The 23,463-nt window shown below is 46.5% G+C and overlaps 2 long non-coding RNA genes across 2 annotated transcripts in view; one reads left to right on the top strand and one right to left on the bottom strand.

The window, feature by feature from the left end:
• The window catches only part of LOC105714274 (uncharacterized), a 397,021-nt gene extending 396,707 nt beyond the window's left edge, over positions 1–314 (top strand). The window contains exon 3 of the long non-coding RNA XR_001106781.2: positions 166–314. This is a non-coding gene — a long non-coding RNA (uncharacterized LOC105714274). The remainder of the gene's footprint in view (positions 1–165) is intronic.
• The window catches only part of LOC105714267 (uncharacterized), a 287,503-nt gene that overhangs the window by 9,892 nt on the left and 254,148 nt on the right, over positions 1–23,463 (bottom strand). The gene's annotated exons all lie outside the window — the stretch shown is intronic.

The raw sequence follows: 23,463 nt of genomic DNA, 5'->3' as shown, positions 1-23,463 counted from the left end.
ATTGATAGGCTAGGTAAATCAGATTGACCTCCCAATGTGAGAAGGTTTCATCCAACCAGTTAAAGTTCTGAATACAACAAAAAGGCTGACCCTCTTTCAAGTAAAGGGGAATTGTTCCTGCCTGACCACCTTCAAGCTGGGACATTGTTTTCCTTCTGCTTTCAGACTTCAACCAAAACATCAGATCTTTCTCGGTCTTGAGACAGCTGGTTTTCAGGCTGTAACTACACCATCATCTCTCATGGTTCTCAGACCTTCAAACTTGGACTGAAATTTACATCATCAGCTCTTCTGGTCTCCAGCTTTCTGACAGCAGATATTGGTACTGGATAGACTCCATAGTGGTAAGAATCAATTTCTTATTATAAGTCTTTTCATTTGTCTATGTATCTATGCATCTATCTGTGTATCTGTCTATCTACCTATGTCTCCGTATCTATGTCTATACATCCTCTTGGTTCTCTTTCTCTGTAAAACCCTGACTGATACAACCTCTTTTCCCTAGATTGCTTGAGGGTTTACCTAAAGAAGCATCACAGCCTCGGTTATTGTGTAAGCTCTTGAAATATGAATAACTAAGTCAGGAAAAGTGGGATGGGGAAGAGGCCTGGCTCACCTTAAACAGTGTTTTAGATTCAAGGACCTCACACAATGGACCCCACCTCTTGTGTATCCAATAGTACACTCTGTGAGCTTCTAGAAACTGTTGAGGACACAAATTAAGATAGGAAAGTTCCAGAGAAGCATTCCTGTGATATTCTTGATTGAATGAGGGTATTTATGGTGGCTGCATGGATGTGAGCCTTCCCAGATGGCACGATTTACAGCGGGCATCAGCACACAAAGGGTGCATGACCACAGGGACCCTAGCCTAATTGGTCTGCCCCATGTTCTTCCCCAAGTAAGTGTTTTGGGTTGGGTGCTTTCAGTAACCTCTTGTTTAGGTTCTTCCTTGGGAACCTTGAGAAGTCGTTTTGTGAGTGTCTCATGGAATTTAGTTATTATCTCCTTCTCAAAGTCAGCCCTAAGACCCTTCATTAGGCTCCTCTCGAAATCCTGCAGGAGGCCCTTGTCCAGGTCTTTTTCTGGCTTGAACCTTCCTATGTCGTTCACATGAAAGTATGGTTGTGAGGCGACAGTCCAGTGAAACTCTAGAAACTATTGGAGGGGGTGGGTAGGTGGGCAATGTCAATTTCGATGAAAGAGGTTGTAATCCTAAGAGAGTGTGGGATCAGGTGAGATGGTAAGACCCCCCAAAAAAGTAGGGTGTGACTGGGGAATATGGTCCAGTATCGGAGTGTGATTGGGGGGTGGAAAAGAAAAGGCAGTGATGTGGTAAAAGATGCTACGTGGACACTACGGGATTCAGTTTTGTACCAGACTCCGGTGGAAGAAAGACACCCAGTGGTGATGGTGAAACAGGGAAATGAGAAAATGGGAAGGCCCAGCAGGAGGGTAGAGGCCAGAGGAAGGAAGGCAGAGTGAATGATGTTAACTGATCCCAAAGGTGATGAGAAATCACAGCATCTTTCCCTGCCTCCTCATAGAAGAACAGAACATCTGCTTCTGTGGTTGGTCTATTACACCCTACAGAGCACAAATCTTGCTGTATCTGCTCCAAAAAACTACACCAAAACAAACAAGAAAAGAAAGGGAATAGATTGTAAAAAGCTTGCACCTGTAAGAGTCAGGAGGCACAAAGTGGATGGAGAAGGAGAATGGGGACAGGAGGGCCTGGTAGGCCTGGCAAGGGTTACATACCCTAACATCCTGGACTTCATGAAATTCCTGTGATCCTGCACCCCACAGCTGCTGTGCACATTCCCTTCCCTCTGGGTTCTCCTTCTCACATCAACCCCAGTCTGCACTGGGACCCTCTAATTCCATGGGATAGGCTAGAAAGAGAGATATCTGGGATAATAGAAGAGATTAACCATCTTTTGCAAAGCGAAAGGTGGTTTTGTGCTACCTTAGCCTTTTGCAAATAAGCTATTTTAAATAGAGAAAGTAGCTCATATTGCATCAGGTGAAGGTAGGAGCAAAGACACTCCATAGGAGGTTTGTAAAATGCTTCATTGTGAATAGATTTAAGTGTAGGCCCTGAGAACTCCAGGAATTTAAGGTCCAAGGGTCAATGACAATAATAGTTAGGCTCACATAGGTATAGTGTTGTGTCATTTAAAAAGGGCTTTCATATGCATTATCTTATGTGATCATCACAACTCAATGAGATTGGCAGGCAGGGTTCACTCTCAAAGGAGGAGTCTAAAACTTTGGGAAATTAACACTTTGTTCAAAGGGTTGACCTGGAAATTTTCTTTCCAAACTTAGCCAATATCCTTTCCAATATTTCTCACATAAACATTTAGTAGGAAAGACCCACTGACCAGTTCTATTGTCATTTAATTCTCATGGAGGGGCAGAGCATTAATTGAAGAAGTTTCCTAAATTTTGATATTCTTCCTTTGTGCCTTTCCTCTGAGGGCTCTATTTTTCTCTAGAAACTAACATCCTCAGCAATTGTGGACCTGGGACCTCATGAAATAAAGGAGATTGAGGTTAAACCTGGGAGGGCTGGCATTGAATAGCAGAACCTTATTTTTTAAGGCTACGACTTTGTTCTTCTTTCTGTCTCTGCATTCATGCTGAAAGCAAAAAATATCAGAGGGTGGAACCCGTTTCTCACTCTCCTCTTTCTAAGCAAGCAGCAGACATTCGTTATAAATGAATAATGTGACTTCCCATATTGATTTAAGATCTCTATTCTTTCCTTTTTTTTAAAGTGGATACAAATAATTTTTACCAATCCTTGTCTGAAAAACTCAAGTAATGATAGTTTTTCTGCATACGGCCTTCAATTGATATTTCAGTCAGTAGTCCTCTGCTGAATCACAAGGACATAGAATGTAGAGTCTTCAGGGTTATATATGCTCTTTTCCATAGGATTCTGCTCCCTGAGGACAGACTAAGCCGTATCTGATAGAAGGCTTTTAAAAGCTCAGTGTTTCCCTCTAGGTCTTGTTAAACATGCGCTCTGAATGAAGAGACCCCCAAACAGGCTTTGTGTGAGCAACAACGCTGTTTATTCATCCAGGTGTAGGCGGGCTGAGTCCAAAAAGAGTCAGCACAGGGCAGTGGGATAGGAGTTGGTTTTATAGGTTTTGGGTAGGCAGTGGAAAGTTGCAGAAGTTACAGTTTAGGGTGGTTTTTGCAAACTGCGAGGGGGTTGTAGGGCCTGGTGTCATGAGGTTGACCAAGGTCAGTTACAAAGACCAATGGCCTTATCAACGGAGGCGGGGCTAAGCAACAACAGAAGAATATCTCAGGTTAATTAGGAGCTGCAGGGGTTGGTCACTCTTCCCCTTTTCATGGTCTTCCAGTTGCTTCAGATTTTCTAATTCCGGGAGGCCATCCAGGTGGAGGTCATGAGGGTTGCCATGGCTCAACTTAGGGTACGGCCTGTGGTGCAGCCAACGAAGCTTGCATTCCTGTCTTTTTATATTAGTTATATAAAGGAAAAAGAAATGAAGAGTGGAGGGCAGTGGACTATTAGGAAGGCCAGCACAGAGGGGTCATGGGGCGATGTTTCTCAGGGCTTCTTCGAGCGGGATTGTGGGTGGTGCGGAAACCTAAAAAATAGGAAAAATTTAGACAGCTGGGAGATCTCGGGGCAAGGGGTGATAGTGTGGGGTTGTTAGAAGGAGCATTTGTCATATTGACTGATTGGTTATCGCTTGTATACAATTTTGTAGGAATTGAGATCTGAAAACACAGCCAAATAAGAGAAGCAGGAAGATAGGTATCAGAGGACTAAAGACCGGAAGAAACCATGACACCCACTTGCAGAATGTCCAGCCAGTCCAGCCAGGTCCAGAATAACCATTTGCCTGATTAGCGAGCTTTTGGGCTCTGTCTTTTAATTTATTGATGGCATCATATACACGAGGCTGGACTGGTTTACATAAAAACAACATTCTCCATTTAGGAGTAGGCAAAGACCCCTTTTTTCAGCAGTCAGTAAATCAAGACCTCTGCGGTTTTGGAGGACAGCTGCAGCTAGGGAATTCACTTGAGCTTGAAGAAGGGATAGTGATGGAGTTAATTCTGCAGTCTAGCAGAGAAATCATCAGAGAGGCTATGGAAGGTGACAGTTGAAGTGGTAAGATCTGCTATGCCGGTGCTGAGTGCAGTAGTAATTCCTAACCCTACAATTTAGGGGATCAATGGAATGATCCACTTGTGTCATGTCATCAAGGACCCCAAGGGGAACAGAGAGGCTTCTGTCTTCATTGGCAAACTGAATTTTGGGAGTAAGGAAAAGTAGGGTACAAGTTCTTGTCCAGTTGGTAGGAAGGCAGATGTGAGAAGAACCACAGAGGGAAAAAAGACCTTGGTTTAGACAGAACTGGAAGTGGAAACTGAAAAGGTGATGGAGTGTTCTGAGGGGCTGGGGCTTTGGACCCAAATGCCAAGGGAACCAGCAAGGGCTGTGGCTGTTAATGGTTGTAGCGGGGTTTGACAGGGTAACTGTATGGAGGGAGAGCTTTTGTTTTCATGGTGTATGAGCAAGCATGTGGTATCTGTAAGTAACCACTAACTTTCATTAACAAGATTGGGTCTGAGCAGACAGGAAGAGGGGTCCAGAGGAGAGCCTGAGGAGCCAGGAAAGGGTAGCCAAGGATAGAGTGAGAGACAGGGTAAATGCCTGCCTAGGCAAAACCTGCTAGTGACGTTTTTAAGGCTGCTAGCAATAAGGGAGGGCTTTTCTGTAACGCACAGTTCGTATGCTCCTATTGTTTGGTTAATGTGGGTAGCAGGGCTCTTGAGGTGAAGTGTAAAGGAACACAAAGAGGGCGGGAGATTTCCTAAGGGGATTCCAGTGGGTTATTGTCAGGAAATGCTTCAGGGAGCAGCGATAGGAATAGTTGTTTGTGTGGTTAGCGGTCCAAGAATGGGGGTGTTGAGTTGACATGGGGGAAAGATTACGTAAGTAGGTGTGTAGAAGAGCAGCTGCCTATTGGGATGAGATATCTGGGGTGTCTCTGTTGACTCTGTCTAGGAGGTAGAGGAGCTCTTCTGGGGGATATGGGAAGTGTTGAAGGAAGTCTGGAGGTGTAGAGAAACAGGAGAGTTTGTCCATGTGCGACCCTGCTTGTGGGACCCCGACCCACGGAGGCAGGCAGGCGCTCGACTGACACGAGGCAGGAAGCGTGGTGACCAGTACCGACTTTATTGGGATCTCCGGGCGACTCCGGCGGGCAGGGAGGAATCGCGCGCGCTTTCTTTGTTCAATCTGTTTTATAGGGGCAGAGGGCCTGGGGCGGCGGGAGAGCTGATCTGGCAGGTAGTGATAGGCTAGGGGGAGTTGACCTGGCGGGTAGTGATTGGCCAGGTTGGTTGCTAGGCAGGAAACCTGCCGGGCGGGAGTTTGTGGGAGGCGAGGTTACGGGAGAGCTGATGGGGTGGATGGTGATTGGTTCAGTGACCGGCCGGGCGGGAAGGTTGCTGGTCTTGGGCCGGGCCTGGATGGAATGAGATAAGGGCCCCTCCCTGCAGGGGAGGAAGGGCTACCTTTGTCAGGAATTAGGCCCTTTCCACATGGCTGGGGAATGGGGCCAAAAGTCCCCTACCAGACATTCCCAACTCCTTAAAGAGGGAAAAGGGGCGGCGGCTGTCCTTCTGGCTACTTCCTGCTGACTTTGGGGCGGCGAAAGGGTGGGGGGTAGGAGTTTAGGCTGTCTGGAGAGGAGTATGGTGATATTCCGGCCGATGGAGGTTAGGCATTGGCTGGAGCATCATCTGGTGAATGGTAACACGTGTAAGCTCCTGGAAGCGCTGCCGCAGGTACTGCAGGAAACAAGGAGCAATGAGTAAAATTAAACAGACGATTACCAGGGGCCCGATTAACGGGGATAAGAGGGTATACATAGAGGAAGACCACCACGCTGTGGCATCAGCTGAAAATTTCTGATTTTGTAGGTTGGTTTTGATTTTTTGTAGGTTTTCGATTCTGGTTTCTACCAGGCCAGATTCATTAATGTAGTAGCAGCACTCTTCTTGCAAGAAGATGCAGGTGCCTCCTTGTCCAGCGGTGAGTAGGTCTAGGGCCCTTCGATTCTGTAACGCAACCCAAGACTGGCGAAGTTCTAGCATGAGTTTCGTTAGCTGCTCTTTGATGAGGCCATTGGCCCGCTCTACCTTACCGGAGGACTGTGGGTGGTAGGCGGTGTGTAATTTCCACTGGATTCCTAGGGCGGTAGAGACAGCGTTAGTAACTTTGGAGACAAAGGCCGGACCGTTATCAGACTGGATGGTGGCTGGGAGTCTGAAGCGAGGTATGATGTCCTGGATTAGATGGGTGGTAACTGTTTCTGCAGACTCAGACGCGGTAGGGTAAGCCTCAATCCAGCCTGAAAAGGTATCCACAATGGTTAAAAGATATCGGTACTGCTTGTGTTCAGAAGGCCTGGGTAACCGTGCCCTGGGAAGAGAGCGGTCCCGTGGGGGTGTCGGATGCAGCCTGATACAGAGGTTTGGCTAGGGCCGCATAATTAGGTACCCAGTGGCGGAAAAACCCAACCAAGCCCAAAAAGGAGAGTATTTCCTGGGCTGGCTGCGGGGGCTGGAGAGTTTTAAGAGCCTGTAGCCGATCAACCGTGATGGACTTTTTCCCGGGCGTTAACTGTAACCCCAAGTAGGTGACGGAGGATGAGGCTATTTGGGCCTTACTAGGGGACACCCGGTACCCCTTGCCCCCTAGAAAGTTCAGGAGAGCAGTGGTGGCCCGTATACACTCGGGGCGGTTGGGGGAACAAACTAGCAGGTCGTCCACATATTGGAGAACTGACGAGGGTGTAAGGTCACAATTGAGTAGGTCATGGGCTAGTGCCTGTCCAAACCAGTGGGGGCTGTCCCGAAACCCCTGAGGGAGGACCATCCACGCGAGTTGCTGGGAGATTCCCGTAAGGGGATCTTCCCAGGTGAAGGCAAAGATGAAGTATGAGCTTGGGTCAAGAGGAATGGTGAAGAATGCATCTTTAAGGTCTAACACCGAGAAGTAGGCAGTGTCCGGGGGGATGTGTGAGAGTAATGTGTAGGGGTTGGGAACAACTGGGTGTATGGGAATAACTGCCACGTTGACAAGACGTAAGTCCTGGACTAACCTATACTGCCCTGAAGGTTTGCGGACAGGAAGGATAGGGGTGTTACAGGGGGAGTTTATAGGGATTAAGAGGCCATGGCTTTTAAGCCGCTCAATGATGGGTCTGAGGCCAATGCGGTGAGCCTTAGAGATGGGGAATTGAGGACGGCAAAGGAACCTAGGGGAGTGTTCTTGGAGGAGGATTTTAATGGGTTGGTGGTGTGTTGCCACCGTGGGACTGTCTATATTCCAGACCTGGGGATTAACCTCGGGGAGGAGGGCACGTAGACTGTCTACGGATTGTGGGTGTTCGGGAGCATAGGCCAGTAAGAGGAAATCACCCTGAACGGTTGGGGAGAAGGCAATGCTGGTGTTTAGTTTGGAGAGGATATCTCAGCCCAGTAAAGGCACCGGGCAAGATGGAATTACCAAGAAGGAGTGAGTAAACTGGGCAGGGCCATATGAGCATGTAAGTGGCAAGGTTTGGCCTGGGGTGCTAGGAGTTCCATCAATCCCCATAATAGAGACCTGGGAAGGAATGATTTGTCCAGAAAAAGTGGGGAGCACAGAATAGGTAGCCCCCGTGTCGAGCAAGAAGGAGACACTTTTACCCGCTACCTTGAGTATAACCCTGGGCTCGGCAAGGGTAACTGGAGTTGGGGAGCCAGGGCCCCACTATTCGTCCAACAGCCCCAGTAATTCCGGGAACGAATTCTGGGTGCCTGGGTCTTGGGTTGCGTGACCAGGTTCCAGGCTCCCAGTGGCTGCCCCCTGCTGTCCAGTGTGCCGACCTGGAGGGGCCGGGACCCTGGGCAAGTTGGGGCAGTCCGACTTCCAGTGTCCCATGAGCTGGCAAATAGGGCAAGGCTTAGTGGGCGGATGAGGCTGGGGGCAGGTCGAGGACCAGTGTCCCTCCTTGCCACACTTAAAGCATGCTCCAGGAGGAGGACAGGAGTTGCTTTTTAGCTTTGGGTTCCCTGGCTTTGGGTTTCCTGTCGGCCTCAGGGCGGCAGCAAGCAAGGTGACCTTCTGCTTCATTCGGGCTTGGCGGGCTGCCTCAGCTGTGTCCTCCCTGGCATTAAAAACTTTAAAGGCCATGTTTACCAGGTCTTGTATGGGGGTTTCCGGACCCTCCTCTACCTTTTTTAGTTTCTTCCTGATATCGGGGGCAGACTGGGAAATGAAATGGGAAGCTAGGACCGTGGCATTGGAATTAGGCAGAAAGAAAGAAGGATAGGATTAACGTATAAAGCAGCCACCATCTTAAGGGCGAGGCACAGGATAGAATTAAAAGTGTAAGGCGGCCACCGTCTTAAGGGCGAGGCACAGGATAGGATTAAAAGTGTAAGGCGGCCACCATCTTAAGGGCAAGGCACAGGATAGGATTAAAAGTGTAGGGCGGCCACCATCTTAAGGGCGTGGTACGGCCACCATTTTGGGATATACGGTCTAGTCGAGTATATTGGACTAGAGCTTCTTGTAGGCGGCCTAGGAAAAGAGCGGGATTTTCATCTGGGAATTGGGTGACCTCTCTTAATTTATCATAATTGTCTACCTTGTTCGATATGGCCTCCATTCCCCGAAGGAGGTACCGTATCATGCGGTCCCGCCTGGGTATATCAGAGCCCCATCCTGCCTGATAATCCCACCGCGGGTCCTCATTGGGGACAACTTCAGGGCCTAAAGGAATTTGATTGTCTATGGCATGATCTTTGTCCGCCTGGTGTTGGGCGGCGGCCAGAATACGCTCGTGTTCCTCGGCCGTTAGGGTAGAGGTGCAGATGACCCTAATGTCATGCCAGGTGAGGTCATAAGCTTGAGTGAGGTACTTAAACTCTTTTATGTATGTAGATGGATCAGCGGAAAAGGATTCTAAGCACTTTTCTATTTGTGCTAGATCTTGAAGGGAGAAAGGGACGTGTACCCTAACCAAACCTTCCGCCCCGGCCACCTCTCGAAGTGGAGCCAGGAGGGTGGGCTGATGTGAGCGAGTGTGGGCTGCTACCGGGGAGGTAAGGCAGGGTGCGGTCTCCAAAGGTGGAGGCACGGAGGGAGTGGGGGAAGGGCGAGGCGAGGCCTCTGAGGCAGGAAGTGGGGGAGAGGAGACAGATGTTCAGGCAGCTCTTCCTGTGTTGAGTAAGGTGGGGGAGAGGTAATGGAGATGGTGGAGGAGGTGTTGCGAGGGACCTGGGCTAAAAGAACCTGATGAGTAGAGCAAGTGGAACAAAGGTCCGGGTGGGTACGGAGATCCCAAAAAGCCTGCACATAAGGCACCTCGCGTTCTTTGCCGGTGCGGCGGCAGAAATTAACAAGATCACAAAGGATGTTGAAATCGAAAGTACCAGTCGGGGGCCAATGTGACTGGTTATCGAGCTGGTACTGAGGCCATGCCACTTGAGACAAGAAAATAAGTTTCTTTTGCCTCAAGGTTTGCGAGTATCCCAATTTGGAAAAATTTCGCAACAAACACCCAAGAGGAGTGTTAAGGGGTATTTTGGACTCTGCGTTCCCCATGGGTGGCGCGGCAGTGGTTCCCTGCCAACTACCGAGTAAATGTAGGAAGAGGCGTCCCCCAAACACTACAAATACCCGGAGAATTGGAGAGTAAACGTAGGACGAGGCGTCCCCCGAACACTACAAATACCCGGAGAATTGGAGAGAGGAAGAGTCAGAGAGGGCGTCCCCTGTCCGGCGCTTCCGAAAGGCTCCTGGAGCCTGGTTGGAGGATCGTACTCGGGCCGGCCAGCGCTTGGCGAGAGATCCATGGAGTTGGAGTTGGGAGGGACTGCTGTGCACCCCACGGGGAAGGAAAGGTAAGGCAGGGAAAGAGTAATAAAATTGGTCCTACCTTACTCAGAGTGTAGATCAGCCAGATCCAGAGGGGTCGCCGGGGGAGGGGGGCTGTGGGGAGCCCAGCAGCCCGAACCTCCCGGGTTTCGGCACCAGATGTGCGACCCTGGTTGTGGGACCCCGACCCACGGAGGCAGGCAGGCGCTCAACTGACACGAGGCAGGAAGCGTGGTGACCAGTACCGACTTTATTGGGATCTCCAGGCGACTCCGGCGGGCAGGGAGGAATCGCACGCTTTCTTTGTTCAATCTGTTTTATAGGGGCAGAGGGCCTGGGGCGGCGGGAGAGCTGATCTGGCAGGTAGTGATAGGCTAGGGGGAGTTGACCTGGCGGGTAGTGATTGGCCAGGTTGGTTGCTAGGCAGGAAACCTGCCGGGCGGGAGTTTGTGGGAGGCGAGGTTACGGGAGAGCTGATGGGGCGGATGGTGATTGGTTCAGTGACCGGCCGGGCGGGAAGGTTGCTGGTCTTGGGCCGGGCCTGGATGGAATGAGATAAGGGCCCCTCCCTGCAGGGGAGAAAGGGCTACCTTTGTCGGGAATTAGGCCCTTTCCACATGGCTGGGGAATGGGGCCGAAAGTCCCCTACCAGACAGTCCAGTCAGTCAGTAGGGCGGGAACGGCTATATAGTGGGATGAGGAGGAGAAATGCATAGCCAGCAATGTCTGGCTAAAGAAGGCTTCGAGTTGGCTAGGAAAGAGTGGGTTAGGTTTATAGTATGTTGGATGTAATCAGGGAGAGGTGGGGAGTAGCAGGAAAATAGGAGCGAGATTGAGAGTATAAAAGAAAAGAAGAGGACTTCATCGGGGTGGAAGAACAAGGGAGTTCCTTGCCACAGAAGATCATCTAACCACTCTAAAGGAAAGTCAAGGGTGGCAGCCTTGGGATAAAACCATGAAATGTCAGCTATAATCGCCTGAAGGAAAAGTGTAAACCAGCAGTGTAAACAAAAACAGGGCATTTAATTTTCTCCGGAAATTCGAGTGAGCTTTAGAGAGGTTGGGGAGAGTACTTGCGACTTCCAAGAGGAGGTGCAGGAGTCAGGCTGGCTGTCTGAAGGGAACAGCTTCACTTGGAGTGATGAACGCACTGTAAAGGGTCTTGCAGGTGGACAGTGGTTGGGGTGCTGTAGACAGCCAGAAAGAGTCCTGTCCACCAAGGTTGTAGCGACCGGGGGACTAGGCTTTTTATCAGGACTTACTGTCCAGCTAGGGTTTCTTCATATGGCTGTATATCTGGAGTAGGTGAGAGAAGGTTAGCAGCCTGGCATATTTCATGTCTGGCCTGCTGGAGGTAATCACCAAGAGGGCTGGTGTCTGGAATAAGGTTGGGCCCAAGCAGGAAGGCATAGACACTTAGGAGTTCAAAGAGGCTCTACCCTGTGGGTTCTTGAGAAGTGGCCCGAGTTCTGAGAAGAGCAAGGGGTAGAAGAACTGCCCAGTCTTTCTTAAGTTGGAGGCTGAATTTGGTGAGATGTGTTTTTAAAAGGTCGTTAGTTCTTTCTACTTTTCCTGAGGACTGAGGATGGTATTGGGCCTGGAGACTCCACTGGATGCCCAGGGCCTGGAAGGCTGCTTGGGTGATCTGGCTAATGAAGGCCGGTCCATGGTCTGACTGTATGGAAATAGGGAGACCAAAGCGGGGAATTACATCTGAAGGAAGGGAAGAAATCAGTGTGGTGGCCTTTTTGGACCCTGTGGAAAAGGCCTCCACCCATCCTATGAAAGTGTCAACCCAGACCAGGAGGTATTTGAACTTGCTGACATGGGGCATATGAGTAAAGCCTATTTGCCAGTCTTGTTCAGGGGTGAACCCTCGAGCCTGATGTGTAGGAAAAGGAGGGTGACTGAGGAAGCCTTGAGGAGCAGTAGAATGCCAGATGGAACATTCGAGAAGTGATTGCCTTGAGGATGGACTTCCACGATGGAAAGGAAATGAGGGGTTCTAAAAGACGAGCTGGTGGCTTGTACCCTACATGTAAGTGGTCGTGAAAGGTCGAGAGAATACAATGAGCTTGTGAGGCAGGAAGGAGGAATTTTCCATGATCTAAGAACCACTTGCCTTGAGTAGGAAGTGACTGATAGATTAAGATTTTGGTGGGAGAGTAGGTAGGAGTGACAGATGAGAAGCAGAAATACTGGCCATGAGGGGCAGGTATTGGACCATTAGCTACTTCTTTAGCTGTTTTATCAGCATAAGCATTTCCTTGAGTAAAGGGATCTGATGGTTTTTTTCATGTCCCTTGCAGTGAATGACTCCAGTCTTGGCTGGAAGTAAAAAGGCATTAAGAAGGGTTTTCATCAGGGAGACATTGATAATGGAGGACCCTTGTATAGTGAGAAATCCTCTTTCTGCCCATGTAACAGCATGGTGATGAAGGATGTTGAAGGCGCATTTAGAATCGGTATAGATATTAACATGCAGTCCTTTTGCAAGTGTGAGAGCATGGGTTAAAGCAATAAGCTTAGATTGTTGAGAAGTGGTAGAAGGGGGAGATGTAGCAGCTTCAGCAATAGATGTGAGAGACACTATTGCATAACCTGCTTTTGCTGGTGAAGATTGGTTAGGCTTTGAGGAGCTGCCATCGATAAACCAAGCGTGGTCAGGGCCCAGAATAGGAAAGAGAGAAATATGAAGAAATGGGGAGGACGCCATATGGATTAGGGAGATACAGTCATGGGGTTCAGGGTTTGTGTCAGGTATTAAGTGAGAGGCCGGTTGAAGTCTGGACCGGGGCAATGGTAACTGGGGGGGTTTCAATGAATAATGAGTAGAGTTGGAGGAGGTGGGGGACAGAAAGTACATGTACCAAGCATGAGGAAGAAATCAGATTTTGAAGGTTATGAGAACTGTAGAGGGTAAGCCGAGCATAGCCTGTAATTTTAAGGGATTCCAGGAGTAAAACAGCAGCAGCTGTCACAGCATGCAGACATGCTGGCCAGCCCAGGACTGTAAGATCAAGTTGTTTAGGCAAAAAGGCTATGGGTCACGGGCCTGGTTGTTTTGTGAGAACTCTGACTGTGCAGCCTTTCACTTCTGCTGTGTGTAAAGAGAACAGTTGGAAGGAGTTGGGAAGAGCCAGTGTGGGAGCCATTTCTAGAGTTTTTTTTCAGAGAATGAAAAGAAGAATGGGGGAAGGATTTAGGGTCTGTGGGGTCAGCTAAGTCCCCTTTTGAAAGTTTATAGAATGGTTTTGCCAGTAAGGCAAAGCCTAGTATCCAGAGGCTGAAGTATCCTAACATGCCAAGGAAGGAGAGAAGCTGCTGTTTAGTAAAAGGAGTTGGGGTCTGAGCGGTCAACCAGACATGGTCAGCAGGGAGAGCACATGTGTTCTGTTGGAGAATCATGCCAATATAGGTAATGGATGGGGAAGAAATTTGGGCTTTTGAAGGGGTTATGTGATACTCCTTTGAGTATAGATGCTGAAGAAGCAGGAGGGTATCTTACTGGGAAGATTCATAAGAGGAACTGCAAAGAAGGTCATCCATGTATTGAATAAGAGTAGAAACAGATGGACAGAAGGAAAGTAGATCATGAGAAAGGGCTTCACTAAAGTAGTGAGGGCTATTTCTGAAGCCTTGTGGCAGAATGGTCGAGGTGAGTTGCTAGACTGGTGGGTGTCAGGGTCAGTCCAGATGAAGGCGAAAAGAGGCTGAGAGGAGGGGTGTAAAGAGATGGTGAAAGAAAGCATCTTTGAGATCAAGAACAGAATGTGTTGTAGAAGAGGGTATTGAGAATAGGAGAGTATATACGGGTTGGATACAACAGGATAGATGGGAAGTACAATCTGACTGATGAGGCGAAGGTCTTGGACTAGCCTATAGGATTTGTCTGGTTTCTGGACAGGGATTTGTAAGGAGAATTTGTAAGAACAGGGATTTGTAAGGAGAATTTGTAGACTGTAAAAGGCCATGTTGTAATAGATGGGTGATAACAGGCTTTAGGCCTTTTAAAGCCTGTTGTGGGATGGGGTACTGGTGCTGGGTGGGACAGGGTGGTTAGGTTTTAATGGGATGGTAAGGGGCATATGATCCATTGCTAAGGAAGGAGTAGAGGTGTCCCATACATGTGGGTCAAGGTAGGGAGATGTGAGAGGAGGCTGCGAGGGAGGCTTTGAATTGGGCGAAAGTGCAGCTATGAGATGTGGCTGTAGTCTATGAATAGTCAGAAAGCCAAATAATTTAGTTAAAATGTCTCGGCCTAGTGGGGGAACTGGACAGGTAGGAATAACTAAGGAGGAGTGTGTAAAAGAATGCTGTCCAAGTTGGCACCAGAGTTGGGGAGTTTTAAGGGGTTTAGAGGCTTGGCTGTCCATACCCACAACACTTATGAGGGTAAGGGAAACAGGCCCTTGAAAAGAAGGCAACGTGGAGTGGGTAGCCCCCATATCAGTCAAGAAAGGGAGGGACTTACCCTCCTCTGTAAGAGCTAACTGAAGCTCAGCGTCCGTGATGGTCCAGGGGGCTTCTGGAGCAGTCTGGCAGTGTCACTCTTCAGTTTCTAAGCCAAGAAATTCTGGAAAGAAGTCAGCTGGAGAATATTGGGATTGAACTCCAGGAGCACTGGGAGTGGCTGTAATATGAGGCGGACAGTCTGTTCACATGTTACAGACAGGACATGGCTCAGGGGGGTCTTGGGCTGTGAGCATTTGTTAGCCCAATGTCCAAGCTTTTGACATGTGAAGCAGGTTGGAGCCCCAGGCTGTGGGCACTCCCTGGCCTGGGAGCTAGTCTTCTGGCATTTGAAGCAAGGCTTTGGGGGAGGAGGTCCTGAAGAGAAGCCTGGATGCAGTGGATTTGGCGGTCTGAAACTTCTGCGAGCGGAAGGAGTGGCTGGGCTCCGTCTTACAGTGGAGGCAAGCATTTGCAGCTCTGAAATGCGTTGTCACTTGGCTGCTTCCTCCCCACTGTTAAACACCTTGAAGGCCAGGTTAACTAAATCCTGTTGTGGAGTTTGAGGGCCTGAGTCTAGTTTTCAAAGTTTTTTCCTAAGGTCTGGGGCAGATTGGGTAATAAAATGCATATTGAGAATAAAGCAACCCTCTGACCTCTCTGGGTCTAGGGCTGTGAAGCGTCTAAGAGTTTCTGCTAGGCAGGCCATGAATTGGGCAGGATTTTCATGTTTGCTCTGGATTGTTTCTTTAAGCTTGTCTTAATAAATGGCTTTGTAAGCTGCCCACTTAGGTCCGTCAACTAAGCAAGAGACCATATAGTCACACTTGGCGATGTCAGATGAGCCCACCTGGTATTGTCATTGGGGTTCTTCTCTAAGTACTGCCCTGACGCCCTCTTGGAGGGCCGACTCATGATGTCTGGGGGTGTCAGCATAAGACTGATCTAGAGTGTAAACCCTCTGGAGAAAGAGTAGGGGTTAGAATGACATTTAAGTCATTCCAGGTTAAGCTGTAGGACTGAGTTAGGTATTGGGACACTTAGATATAGTTTTCGGAATCTGATGAGAAGGATCCTAAGCATTGACTAATTTGGAACAGATCGGATAGAGAAAAAGGAACCTGCACCCTGAGTGTGCCCTCGTCTCCAGCCACCTCTTGAAGCGGTGGGGAGGGAGAGCTAGTTTTAAGACTGAATTGTGTCCCAGAGCGGATGTGGCATAGGGAAGTGACAGAGGAGGTATAAGAGGAAGGGGATGGGGCATTGGGGAGATTAGGGTCAGGTTCGGCCTGATGAGGAGCCGCCTGAGGGGGAAGGGAAAGGTCAGAAGGGTCTCTTGAGAGTGAGGAATCTGCATTGGCAGTAGGGACAGGGGGCGTGGGTGGGAGAGAAAGAAGGAGAATTTGAGAGGAGCGGCATTGGGAACAGAGGCTGGGAAGGGAGCGAAGTGTGAAAAATGCCTGGATGTAGGGAACTTCAGACCATTTGCCCATTTTATGACAAAAGTTTTCTAGATCCTGCAGTAGAGAAAAATCAAAGGTATCATTTTCTGGCCATTTAGAGCCATTGTCCAATTTATATTATGGCCAAACGATATTGCAGAAAAAAAGTAAGATGCTTAGGTTCTAGGTCAGGTGATAGCTGGAGGGGTTTGAGATTTTTCAGAACACAGGCTAAGGGAGAGGAAGGAGGAATGGAGGGCGGGAGATGGCCCATGGTTTCAGAAGAGTGGTGGAGACAAGGACAGTGAGTGCACGACCAAGCAGCTTAGCAGGCATCCCAGGCTAAACCTTGCTCTGTACCTGGGGTGAACTGGTCAAAGGGGCATCCCCTGTGTTGACCTGTCACCTATGAGTGTGAGCGAGTGACCAGAGCAGATGTCTCTGCAATGATCAGTCACTGAGGCAAGACTGTCTTCCTGGTTCCATGGCCGATGTGGGATTTTTCCAGTCATGAACCTCGTGGAAAGTCCTGTTTTTCTGGTCTCTGCTGAAAGGGAGAGAAAATGAAACTGAAAGGAGAAGGTTGACAGGTAGTGAGAAGGGCTGAAGAAGAGAGTTGAGGCAAACCACTTACCTGATCTGAGGATGGTGAGTGGAAGCACGGGCTGGTCTGATGAGCCTAGGTCGTAGGTAGGTCTCTTCACAGAGGGAGCACAAGGAGTAGGGACAGGGGGTCTGGTCTCCTGTAGGAGTTCCCCGCTCCCGGGTTTTGGTACCAAATGTTAAACACAAGCTCTGAATGAAGAGACCCCCAAACAGGCTTTGTGTGAGCAACAAGGCTGTTTATCCACCCAGGTGCGAATGGGCTGAGTCCAAAAAGGGAGTCAGCGGAGAGCGGTGGGAAGGAGTTGGTTTTATAGGTTTGGGGTAGGCAGTGGAAAGTTACAGAAGTTACAGGTTAGGGTGGTTTTTGCAAGATGGGAGGAGGTCACAGGGTCTGGAGTCATGAGGTTGACCAAGGTCAGTTACAAAGTCCAATTGCCTTATCAATTGAGGTGGGAATAAAGCAACAGTAGAAGAATGTCTTAAGTTAATTAGGTGCTGCAGGGGTTGATCATTCTTCCCCTTTTCATGGCCTTCCAGTTACTTCAGATTTTCTAATTCTAGGAGGCCATCCAGAGGTGTACCTGTGGGTCACAAGGGTGGCCATGGCTTGACTTAGGTTGTGGCCTATGATGCAGCCAGTTCAAAGAACGTTGCAGGCCTCAGCCCTAAAACAAGGGATAGGCTTGACCCAAAGACACATGAGATGTAAAAGTGGCTATGAGTGTTTAGGGCCTCTTCTCTTGGAGTAAGCTGGCCAGTAGCCCCAGAGTCACAATGTTTGGGATTTTACCTTGGAGTTCTCTACCACACCCAGGTTGGGGGTGTGTCTATGAGCTTTGACAGAAGCCCCAGTTTCCTCTCTGCCCACTGTCCATAGTCAACCTGTTGCCCTAGACTGCTGCTGTTCTAATATTCCCTGAGACTTCCCATTTCTTATGTCTCTCTGCTGTAATAGAAGTGTGCAGAAAAGGAACTGGGAATGTAGACATGTTTAGAAACATGGGGAAAAAAAAAAAGAACCAACAAGGGTCAATCTCATTCTTTAGCAGGATCCAGGGTTTCCTTGCCTAATTAATGTCTCTGATTTTTTCAAATATTGGTAAATATGGATTCCAATGAATGTAATACCATGACACAAAGGAGATACTGACCTTATACAAAAAAATAAAATAAAACATGGAACTCACTAAAGCACAGAAGAAACCAGTCAATGGTCTTCATCACCTTATGCACACTGCTACCTCTGGCAGCTGAGCACAGAGACTATAAGCTCCAGTGTGGAGTTCCAGGCTGGCAACACAGAACTAGAGAAGTCATACAGAATTATTGAGCACAAGGGAAGAAACAAAGAGTGGACCATGCACCAACAGCCCCTCCACACCCACAGGGCCAAGGGGATCCCACTGCTGCACCTGGCCTCTAGATCCCTCTACTCTTAGTCAGGCCTTCCTATTTTCCACCTGTAAGTTTTCTATACATCCGTATTCAAATCCTAGCTTGGTGTGTACCCTGGATTGGTCACTTCATCTCTGAGAGCTTTGCTTTCTTCCTTTATATAGTGGTATTGATAGTAATATGCTTGCATGAAGTTGAAGGGTAGCTTAAATAAGGTGATAGATAATGTCCTTTATAGATGAAACCTAAAGGGCCATAAACACATTTTGGGGGATTCTCTTTTCTATACTCTCTTTTTGCTAAACTCTTTTATCCTTGATACTGATCTAGAGTAAATACTGATGAGTCTTCCTTCCTTGCAAGAGAGAAATGTAAGAAACACTGTATTTTCTTATAATGTTTTCTTAGTGCTTGCTGTTTTCAATGATCTTGCATGATTAGCCACAAGGGGTTACTATAACATTGTCAACATATAGAAAAAAGCCCTGAGGTTAAATCAGATCCCATTTGTCAATTTTGGCTTTGGTTGCCATTGCTTTTGGTGTTTTAGTCATGAAGTCCTTGCCCATGCCTATGTCTGAATGGTATTGCCTATGTTTTCTTCTAAGGCTTTTAAGGTGTTAGGTCTTATGTTTAAATCTTTCATCCATCTGGAGTTAATTTTTATATAAGGTGTAAGGAAGGGATCCAGTTTCAGCTTTCTGCATATGGCTTGCCAGTTTTCCCAACACCATTTATTAAATAGAGAATACTTTCCCCATTGCTTGTTTTTGTCAGGTTTGTCAAAGATCAGATGGTTGTAGATGTGTGGCATTATTTCTGAGGTCTCTGTTTTGTTCCATTGTTATATCTCTCTATTTCAGTACCAGTACCATGCTGTTTTGATTACTGTAGCCTTGTAATATAGTTTGTAGTCATGTAGCATGATGCCTCCAGCTTTGTTTTCTTTGCTTAGGATTTTCTTGGCTATGCATGTTCTTTTCTGGTTCTGTATGAAATTTAAGGTGTTTTTTTTTCCAATTCGGTGAAGAAAGTCAATGGTAGCTTGATGGGGATAGCACTGAATCTATAAATTACTTTGGGCAGTATGGCCATTTTCATGATATTAATTCTTCCTAACCCTGAGCATGGAATGTTTTTCCATCTTTTTGTGTCCTCTCTTATTTCCTTGAGTGGTGTTTTTTAGTTCTCCTTGAGAAAGAACTACAAGGACCTTGAAGAAGTCCTTCACATACCGTGTTAGAGTATTCCTGAGTATTTTATCCTCTTTATAGCAATTGTGAATGGGAGTTCACTCATGATTTGGCTCTCTGTTATTGGTGTATAGGAATGCTTGTGTTTTTGCACATTGATTTTGTATCCTGAGTCTTTGCTGAACTTGCTTATCAGTTTAAGGAGATTTTGAGCTGAGACGATGGGGTCTTCTAAATATACAATCATGTCATCTGCAAAGAGTGACAACTTAACTTCCTCTTTTCCTAACTAAATACCCTTTATTTCTTTTTCTTGCCTGATTGCCCTGGCCAGAACTTCCAATACTATGTTGAATAGGAGTGGTGAGAGAGGGCATCTTTGCCTTCTCCCAGTTTTCAAAGGGAATGCTTCCAGTTTTTGCCCATTCAGTATGATATTGGCTGTGGGTTTGCCATAAATAGCTCTTATTATTTTTGAGATATGTTTCATTGGTACCTAGTTTATTGAGAGTTTTTAGCATAAATAGCTATTGAATTTTACTGAAGGTCTTCTCTGCATCTATTGAGACGATCATGTGGTTTTGTCTTTGGTTCTGCTTGTGTGATGGACTACGTTTATAGATTTGCATATCTTGACCAAGCCTTGCATCCCAGGGATAAAGCCAAAGTGATCATGATGGATAAGCTTTTTGATGTGCTGTTGAATTCTGTTTGTCAGTATTTTATTGAGGATTTTTGCATCAATATTCATCATGGATATTGGCCTGAAATTTTCTTTTTTAGTTGTATCTCTGCCAGGTTTTGGTATCAGGATGATGTTGATCTCATAAAATGAGTTAGGGAGGATTCCCTTTATTTCTATTGATTGGAATAGTTTCAGGAAACATGTACCAGCTCCTCTTTGTATCTCTGGTAGAATTCGGCTGTGAACCCATCTGGTCCTGTACATTGTTTGGTTGATAGGCTATTAATTGCTTTCTCAACTTCAGATCTTGTTGTTGGTCTATTCAGGGATTCAACTTCTTCCTGGTTTAGTCTTGGGAGGGTGTAAGTGTCCAGGAATTTATCCATTTCTTCTAGATTTACAAGTTTATTTGCATAGAGGTGTTTGTAGTATTCTCTGATGGTAATTGGTGTTTCTGTGGTATCAGTGGGGTATCCTGTTTATCATTTTTTATTGCGTCTATTTGATTCTTCTCTCCTTAATAGTCTGGATAGCAGTCTATTTTGTTGAAATTTTCAAAAAAAAAAAAAAACAGCTCCTGGATTCATTGATTTTTTTTTTTTTTTTTTTTTTGGAGGCTTTTTTTGTGTCTCTATCTCCTTCAGTTCTCTGATCTTAGTTATTTCTTGCCTTCAGCTATCTTTTGAATTTGTTTGATTTTGCTCATGTAATTATTTTAATCATGATGTTATGGTGTCACTATTAGATCTTTCTTCATTTCTCTTTTGGGCATTTAGTTCTATACATTTCCTTCAAGACACTGCCTTAAATGTGTCCCAATAATTCTGGTACATTGTGTCTTTGTTTTCATTGATTTCAAAGAATATCTTTATTTCTACCTTGATTTTATTAATTATCCAGTAGTTATTCAGGAACAAATTGTTCAGTTTCCATGTGGTTGTGCAGTTTTGAGTGAATTTCTTAATCCTGAGTTCTAATTTGGTTGCACTGTGGTCTGAGAGATTGTTTGTTATGAAGTCCATTTTTTGTATTTGCTGAGGTACATTTTACTTCCAATTATATGGTCAATATAAAAATAAGTGTGATGTGGTGCTGAGAAGAATGTATATTCTGTGGATTTGGGTTGGAGGGTTCTGTAGATGTCTATTAGGCCCATTTGGTCCAGATCTGAGTTCAAGTCCTGGATATCCTTGTTAATTTTTTTGTCTTGTTGATCTGTCTAATATTGACAGTGGGTGTTAAAGTCTCCCACTATTATTTATGGGAGTCTAAGTCTCTTGTAGGTCATTAAGAACTTGCTTTATGTATGTGGGTGTTTCTATATCAGGTGCATATATATTTAGAATAGTTAGCTCTTCTTGTTGCATTGATCTCTTTACCATTATGTAATGCCCTTCTTTGTTTCTTTTGATCTTGATTGGTTTAAATCTGTTTTATCAGAGACTAGGATTGCCATCCCTGCTTTTTTTATCTGCTCTCCATTTGCTTGGTAAATCTTCCTCCATCCCTTTATTTTGAGCCTATGTGTGTCCTTGCACATGAGATGTATCTCCTTAATAGAGCACACTTATGGGTCTTGACTCTTTATCCATTTTGCCAGTCTGTGTCTTTTGATTGGGGCATTTAGCCCTTTACATTTAAGATTAGTATTGTTATGTGTGAATTTGATCCTGCCATTTTGATGCTAGCTGGTTGCTTTGCCTGTTAATAATTGATGCAGTTTCTTCATAGTGTTGATGATCTTTTACAGTTTGGTATGTTTTTGCAGTGGTTGGTACTGATTGTTCCTTTCCATGTTTAGTGCTGCTTTCAGGAGCTCCTGTAAGACAGGCCTGGTGGTGACAAAAATCTCTCAGCAGTTACTTGTTCATAAAGTATTTTATAACTTCTTTGCTTATGAAGCTTAGTTTGACCAGATATGAAATTCTGGGTTGAAAATTCTTTTCTTTAAGGATATTGAATATTGGCCCCCACTCTCTTCTCGCTAGTAGGGTTTCTGCCATGAGATCTGCTGTGAGTCTGGTGGTCTTCCCTTTGTGTGTAAACTGACCTTTCTCTCTAGCTGCCCTTAGGATTTCTTCCTTCATTTCAACCCTGGTCAATCTGACGATTAGGTGTGTTGGGGTTGCTCTTCTTGAGGAGATCTTTGTGGTGTTCTCTGTATTTATTGAATTTGAATCTTGGCCTGTCTTGCTAGGTTGGGGAAATACTGCTGAATAATACCATGAAGAGTGTTTTCCAACTTGGTTTCATTCTCCCCATCACCTCAGGTACACTGATCAAACATAGATTTGGTCTTTTCACATAATCCCATATTTCTTGAAGGATTTGTTATTTTTTTATTCTTTTTTCTCTAATCTTGCCTTCTTGCTTTATTTCATTGAGTTGGTCTTCAAACTCTGATATCCTTTCTTCCTCTTCTTCATCGATTTGGCTACTGAAACTTGTGTATGCTTCTCGTAGTTCTCAAGCTGTGTTTTTCAGCTCCATCAAGTTGTTTATGTTCTTCTCTGTGCTGGTTATTCCAGTCAGCATTTTGTCTAACCTTTTTTCAAGGTTCTTAGCTTCCTTGCATTGCATTAGAACATGTTCCTTTAGCTCAGAGAAGTTTGTTATTACCCACCTTTTGACGCCTGCTTCTGTCAATTCATCAAACTCATTCTCCATCTAGTTTTGTTCCCTTGCTGGTGAGGAGTTGTGATCCCTTGGAGAAGAGGCATTCTGGTTTTTGGAGAATTCAGCCTTTTTGTGCGGGTTTCTTTCCATCTTTGTGGATTTAACTACCTTTGGGCTTAGAAATTGTTGACCTTTGGATGGGGTCTCTAAGTGGATGTCCTTTCTGTTGATGTTGAAACTATTTTTTTTCTGTCTGTTACTTTTCCTTCTAACAGTCAGGCCCGTCTGCTACAGGTCTGCTGCAGTTTTGCTGGAGGTTCATTCCAACCCTGCTTCCTTGGGAATCATCAGCGGGGACTGCAGAACATGAAAGATTGCTGCCTGTTTCTTCCTCTTATAGCTTTGTCCCAGAAGGGTACTCGCCAGATGTCAGCCAGAGCTCTCCTGTATGAGATGTCTGTCAGCCCCTGCTGGGAAGTGTCTCCCTGTCAGGATACATGGGTGTCAGGGATCCACTTGAGGCAGCAGTCTGTCCCTTATCAGAGCTCAAGCACTCTGCTGGGAGATCTGTTGCTCTCTTCAGAGCTGCCAAGAAGGGACATTTAAGTCCACTAAAGCTGAACCCACAACCATCCCTTTTCCCAGGTGCTTTGTCCCAGGAAGGTGGGGGCTTGATTTATAAGTTTCTGATGGGCTGCTGCCTTTTATTCAGAAATGCCCTGCACAGTGAGAAGGGAGTATAGTGACAGTCTGCTTGCAGAGGTCTTGCTGAGCTGCCATGGGCTCTGCCCAGTTGCTGTGTAAATTTCCCTGTGACTTTGTTTACACAGGTGAGGTTAAAACTGCTTTCCTGAGTCTCAGCAATGGCAGACACCTGTCCCCCTACTTGAACGTCCCAGGTTGAGCTCAGACTGCTGTGCTGGCTGCAAGAATTTCAAGCCAGTGGGTCTTAGCTTGCTGGTCTTCATTTTGGGGGTGGGACCTGCCAAGCAGATCACTTGGCTCCCTGGTTTCAGCCCCTGTTTTCAGGGGAATGAGTGGTTCTGTCTTGCTGGTGTTCCACCTGCCAGTGGGGTATGAGAAGGAGGAAAAAAATACTGCTGCGGCTAAAATGGCTGCCCGGTTTTGTGCTGGAAACTCAGGGCA

This window comes from Aotus nancymaae, unplaced genomic scaffold (assembly GCF_030222135.1).
Source record: "Aotus nancymaae isolate 86718 unplaced genomic scaffold, 86718_ANA_hifiasm-v0.15.2.pri h1tg000064l_1, whole genome shotgun sequence".
Lineage (NCBI taxonomy): Eukaryota > Metazoa > Chordata > Mammalia > Primates > Aotidae > Aotus > Aotus nancymaae.
This window is presented reverse-complemented; position numbering and strand designations above follow the sequence as displayed.